This window comes from Lutra lutra, chromosome 9 (genome assembly GCF_902655055.1).
Source record: "Lutra lutra chromosome 9, mLutLut1.2, whole genome shotgun sequence".
NCBI classification, from domain to species: domain Eukaryota; kingdom Metazoa; phylum Chordata; class Mammalia; order Carnivora; family Mustelidae; genus Lutra; species Lutra lutra.
In genome coordinates this window covers 53,068,182-53,074,181 of record NC_062286.1, presented here as the reverse complement: position 1 = coordinate 53,074,181, position 6,000 = coordinate 53,068,182, and positions in this window count along the sequence as shown.

Below are 6,000 nucleotides of genomic sequence, written 5' to 3'. Positions count from 1 at the left end.
GCTCTAGCCTGTTCAAACCCCTTTCTCCTCTGATCTGTTTGTACTGAGTCCACGGTCCTTATCAGATTCATCTACTGGGGCCAGGTACATGGAGATGCTCAGAAGTGGTGCACTGTTGCTGCTGGAGCCCTTTTCTCTCCCCTCTGCACCTCAGATTTTCAGGGAGGGTCCCACCCTTGGGAGAGAGAGCAGCCTCCCTCTCCCACAGAGACACAACACTGGCCTGGCCTGTGGAAAGGATATGCTGGGGAGGGGGTGGCAAACCCTCAGGATTCTGGGAGGTGGGAGCTTGGGCTGCAAAGGGAGTCTTTGGGGCATCTTGTAGGGAGGGGCAGAGCCAGTCCGCACAGCTGCCTGCCCTGGAGCAAGTTTCCCAGCCTCTGTTTTCCTCACTCTTCTCCCTCTACTTGACTCTAGGGACTGTCCCTTTTCTTGTGTGGCCTCTTCCTGGAGGCCAGGACCCAGTCCAAGGCTTGAGCTGCTTACCATACACCCAAATGCAGACACTCAGTCCCTGCTAAGGGGGTCCTAGCCAGGCTCCCCTCCAGGAAACAAAGCCCCAGAGGTATCTGTCCTGAACTCCCACCTCCTTCTAGAAGCCCTGTTGGCAGAGGCCTGTCCGATCCTGGACTGCCCTCGCACTTGTCTCATCCTTGTGTAGCAGTTGGTGCTGGAACAGTGGTGACTTGCCCCGAGAGGGGGCCCTGCCCAGCCTCGACTGGCAGTTGTCTGCTCCAGCCTCTGTCCGCCAGAAGTCTGAGCAGAAATGGAGGCTCTAGTCGAGAAAGGCCCTAGTCCGGCAGAAGTCTCTTTACCTCCTCTCCCTCCTGAGGTCCTGATCCCCTCAGGCTCAGGAGGTTGGGCTCTTATCAGCCCTTTTTCCAGCAGACAGTCACCCCCATCCTGGAGAGGGATACTCAGCCACAAAAGCTCGAGGGTGGGGGGCCAAACACATAGAGTTTCTCCTGATTTTCCAGGTTCTTTTGTGAGGCTCAAGGGTTCACAGATAAGGAGCCACAACTTTAGAAACTTTATGGCCATTATATAGATGTTTGTATGTGTGAAATATTTCACCAGAAAGAAATACACTACATCCACAGGTGGAACGCTGCTCAGCCATGGGAAGAAGCTCTCCTGACGTACCACCGCCGGGATGAACTTCCGGGGAACTGTGCTAGGTGCAAAAAGCTTCCATGTAGATCACATTCTCGAAATGACAGGATTTGGGAAATGAAGTACACATCAGTGGTTGGCAGAGGGCAGACCAGCCCTGAGGTGGGATGCTCCCAGAACAGGCCTCTGGAAGAGGTCCCTCCACTGTAAAGGGGGTGGGGTGGGCAGAGGGCCTTCTTCGCCTCCCTGCTTCCATTATTACAAGCACCTTCCTCTCAGCTGCCAAGAGGAAAAAAAGAGGGAAAAAACTGCTATTGCCAGGCTGCTCTCAGTGGCTCCTCACATACTAAGCCTTGACCAACCTGCATAGCCCATCCTAACACTGGACCCTTTGCCCTTCTCTCCTGGGACCCAGAATGTCCGTAGATCAGAAAGTTCTGTGTCCAGGGCTCCAGCTAGGTGCCGAAGAAGAGATCCTGATAAGGGAATGGGACAGGCCAGGGAGCAGACACTGGTGAGACTTGGCCCCCTGGCTGTATCACAGATCCACTAGAGGAAGGTCAGCCTCCCAGCCCACCCTCTGCACACACTTATTTCTGGGTTTCCTGCAGTACCTCAGTGACAGGGCAGGGAAAAGTTGACTCAGGGTCAGATGATGGCATTTGGAATTCTAGGATTTCTTTGAGAATCAGTGGCCTAACCCATCATGATCAAAAGTACCACTTCCTGACGGTGCACGGGAGAAGAATGAGGCACAAACACGTCAGCTGCGAGAGAAAGGGAGCAGGGGACAACAGTAGGAAAGACTGTTGCCCCGAACAACTCCTCAGTCCCGTTTTTATTAGATACAGACAGTAATCAACAGAAGAGCTGAAGAAGGCTACACTTTAATTATATACCTTGTAGATAAACAAGAAGGAAGGCAAAATAAGTCTGGTCAAGCAGTGGAAAGTTTATAGTTGAGCAAGCACATTTAAAGGACTTATCTAATTAGCCACAGGTGCTGGGGGGGGAGGGGAGATAACGGAAAAATGAAGCAGGGGGCGTCCTCCGTGAGCGGGCCAGGCGTTCCCAGCTGCTCAGCTTCAAGGCCCTATATTGTCCTCTCCCCCAGAGGCCTGTTGCCAGTATGTGTTTTTCTTGAGGCTATGTCTAAACATGCTTGGTAACTAGTAGAATTTCTCATGGGTTATATTTTAAGTAATACATTGTTCTGAGGGACAGTTACACAAAAGCATGTACCGAGTGCCCCTAATCCACCGGGAACTGAGGCAGCCTGGTGGAGTGGAAAGGCATTAGAGTCCGAAAGAACTAAGTTCAAACCCTGGGTTGGCCCTCTATGAGGCCCTTGACCTGGGGACGATCTGGTCTCTCTAAGACAGGCTTGCCATTCATCTTGGTTAGGCAACATGATGCTCCTTCCCTTCCCCACACCCCTTAATCCTGGAGGCAGCAGCCTGGAGGGAGAGTCTAGGAGCCCAGAAGGAAGGAAACACACACTCCTCTGAACCTGACAAGTGGACAGGTTCTAAAAACCACGAGAGATGGAGACTGGTTGGAGGCCCAGGCAGGTGAACTGGGCATCTCAGCAGCTGCCGTGGCCACGTCTCCTGGGGCTGTCTGCTGTGTGATCCTGGTTCTCAGATGCAAACGTGGGAGCCACGAGGAGGAGGAGGAGGCTGAGCCTTAGGTCTAGACTGAAACCTGAATGACTGAGCTCCCCTGTATATGGTTCGATTAGGAGCGGAGGATTGAGAGAGAAATTCAACTCAGTAGTAGAACATAGTTGCAGGTTCGCACCCCCGAGTTTGTGATCTGTAAAAACGTGGACCCACGACACAGGTGCACACTGTCATATATGTACTTGTACACTGATACACCCAGGGCACAGACGTCTCACACACATAAAGCATATGTGCCCAGTGTGTGCTGGTAAACGTTTAACAGCCAGCTTTCTGGACGCCAACCATCACCTGATTTAGAGCGGTTACTGCTTCCTGTGTTGTAAATATTCCCACCATGACAATTTTGAGCTGCCATATGATATCACCTAATGGAAGTGAGAAAGATGTGCCCAGCTAGTTCTTTGTGAGCCAGTGTGAACCTGTTCCGGCATAACACTGCCAACCTGATTTTCTGGGGTTGCTGCACTGGCCTGAGACCCCACACCTTCCGATGCAGGGACAGGAGACTAGAAGAACACACCATTTATATTTATAGTCACCTGCCTATACCTGTTTCCGCACTCTGCCCCCCACACCCCTCCTCTCATCTTCTGTCTTATTCCTGGTTGTTCTGCAGGTCTGGAAGAACCCTTCTCTTGCATTCCAGCTGCCAGCCTGGGAGTCCCATCTCCACCTTTAGTAAGGCAGCTCCCTACCCCTCTCCTTTCACTGGTGGAAAGTCAGCTCCAGCTTCCTCTTTGCCTTCCTGTTCCAAATCAATAGAGGGAAAGGTCAGCGTGACCACGCCCCCCCAATTGATCCCTTCTCCTGACTTCTGCTCCGCCCTGTCCCTCATCACTTCCTTGTTCTTTTCACTCTTGCCTGGGGCCATGGTCCCAGCCTTCTGAATATCTCCCTGCTCCAGGCTCTTCCCTTCTACTTGTCCTGCTATATGGAACCTGCCAGATTAAGGATCCTGGGCAAAGGGCTGACGTCGCCCTTGTGCTGACAACTTCCCAAATCAGGACAGATTAGGGCTGGATCCCTGTGAGGCCCCTTGACCCCTTCTCCAATTCTTGCTTCCTCAGGCCAGTTTCCCTACTGTTTTCTCCAAACATTTTTTTCCTCCCCAATCTGTTCGGCAGATTGTCTGTGCTACAGAATCTTATTGATCCCCTCTTTAATTTACAGTGGGGCATTTACTACCTCTTAGGACTGTGATACAGTGCTTTATGGTTTATAAGCACTCTCAAAACTGTTTACGGACCTCCTCTCCTGTGCCCTAGACTGAGGTTAGCCCTGGAAATACAATGAGTGAAAACAGATGTGGTTGTGCTTTCATGAACCAAGTCAACACAACCTGTAGAGGACCTTGGGTCCCAAAGATCTCTGACCCAAAATCAAGTGGATTTGGGAGGGAAGATATTTTCCTGTTATTCCTTTTGCCTGCCCCATCCCCACCCCCATTGGAAATCTGGCCTCCCTGGAACCATGGGGACAAAGAACAAGACTGTGGCTTGAAGAAGAGGACTTTACCAACCACATGAGCATCATAGGGGCAGTTGTGGGGATGTTGCAAGCCCAGTAAAAAGGGCCATTAAACTGTACAAAGCTAAACAGAGGTTAACACTTGTATGTATTGCAACATCTTTATTTCCTTCCTGTAACTAGCATACCCACAGTGAGGAACATGCATCTGTGTGAGCCTAGGCTAATGGCTTTGACTTCACAGCCTCAGCATCCTCGCTTGTAATAGGTGGTTAAAATTCGCTGGTATTTTCATGGGGTTGTTAAAACAATCAAACAAGGAGCACTTGGGTGGCTTAGTTGGTTGTGTGCCCAACTCTTGGTCTCGGCTCGGGTCACGACCTCAGGGTTGTGAGATCGAGCCCCACCTGGGGATCTGTGCTTGGCAAGGAGTCGGCTTTGGATTCTCTCTCCCTCTGCCCTGCTCCTCTCAAAAATAAATAAAATCTGGGGCGCTTGGGTGGCTCAGTGGGTTAGGCCGCTGCCTTCAGCTCAGGTCATGATCTTGGAGTCCTGGGATCGAGCCCCGCATCGGGCTCTCTGCTCAGCAGGGAGCCTGCTTCCTCCTCTCTCTCTGCCTGCCTCTCTGCCTGCTTGTGATCTCTCTGTCAAATAAATAAATAAATAATCTTTAAAAATAAATAAATAAATAAAATCTTTAAGAAAATAATGAAACGAGATAAAAGTACACGAAAGAGTTTTATAGAACTATGATGGACAACGCTGTTAAAGGTTCAGAAATAATAGAGATAAAACCAATGAATCACTGAAGTAGTAATTCATACAAGTTTACTGCACACCCCCCCCAAAGACAGTGTACAAACCAAAATGTGGAATGAGGCTCGGAGATACATTGTTATAAAACAGCTTATTTAGTGAGAAGACAGTGACTGTTTATTCTTTACTGCGATTGGTTATTGTCTATTGTCGTGTGTGAATGGGGCATATCTCAATCGGATGGTGGGGGAGGATCCCATGGAAGCTGGTGGCTGGGAAGTGAGGCAGAACAAAGGAGGTAGTAGTTTATTGAATACACTGCAAGGGAGGGGCCCTAGTACAGCAGAGGAGGGGGGGTGGTCAGCAGTGAGGCAGTGAGTGGGGGCTGTTTTTAAAGGTGGAAGGTGAGGTGTGGTGACATATGGAATCCTCCCTTCTTTGGTAACTATGCCTGGTTTTAAGTAGCTCATCGGTCAGTGGTCAGCCGATCAGCCTGCCTGTATTCAGCCAAATGGTCGCTGCGGGGCCCTTCCTGTGGAGGCTGAGGAAAATCAAGGCCATCCCACCTCAGGTTTAGCCTTAGCATAAGTACAGCCATCTCAGACCCCTGTGCCCAAGGGCTGACCTTTCCCCTACTTTACTTTAGTTCCAGGAAGCCCCACTCTACTTTAAGTAAGCCCCACCCTACTTTCGTTCCAGAGATCCCCACCCTGCTTTAATAACAGGAACCCATAAATACCCCTGCCTTAACTAAGCTCCGGGTCCAAGTCCCTACTCCGCTGCGTCGGGTATACTTGGGCCCAAGCTTAAGCTTGTCAAATAAACCCTCGTGTGATTGCATCGGTGCTTGGCTCCTTGGTGGTCTCTGGGACGCGAAAACTCAGGCATAACACTTCCTACATTCCATCGCTCAAGCCTGTTTGCCTAAAAGCAGCCTGTACAGTGGTAACATTAAAATTTTCTTAAATGATAAGGAATT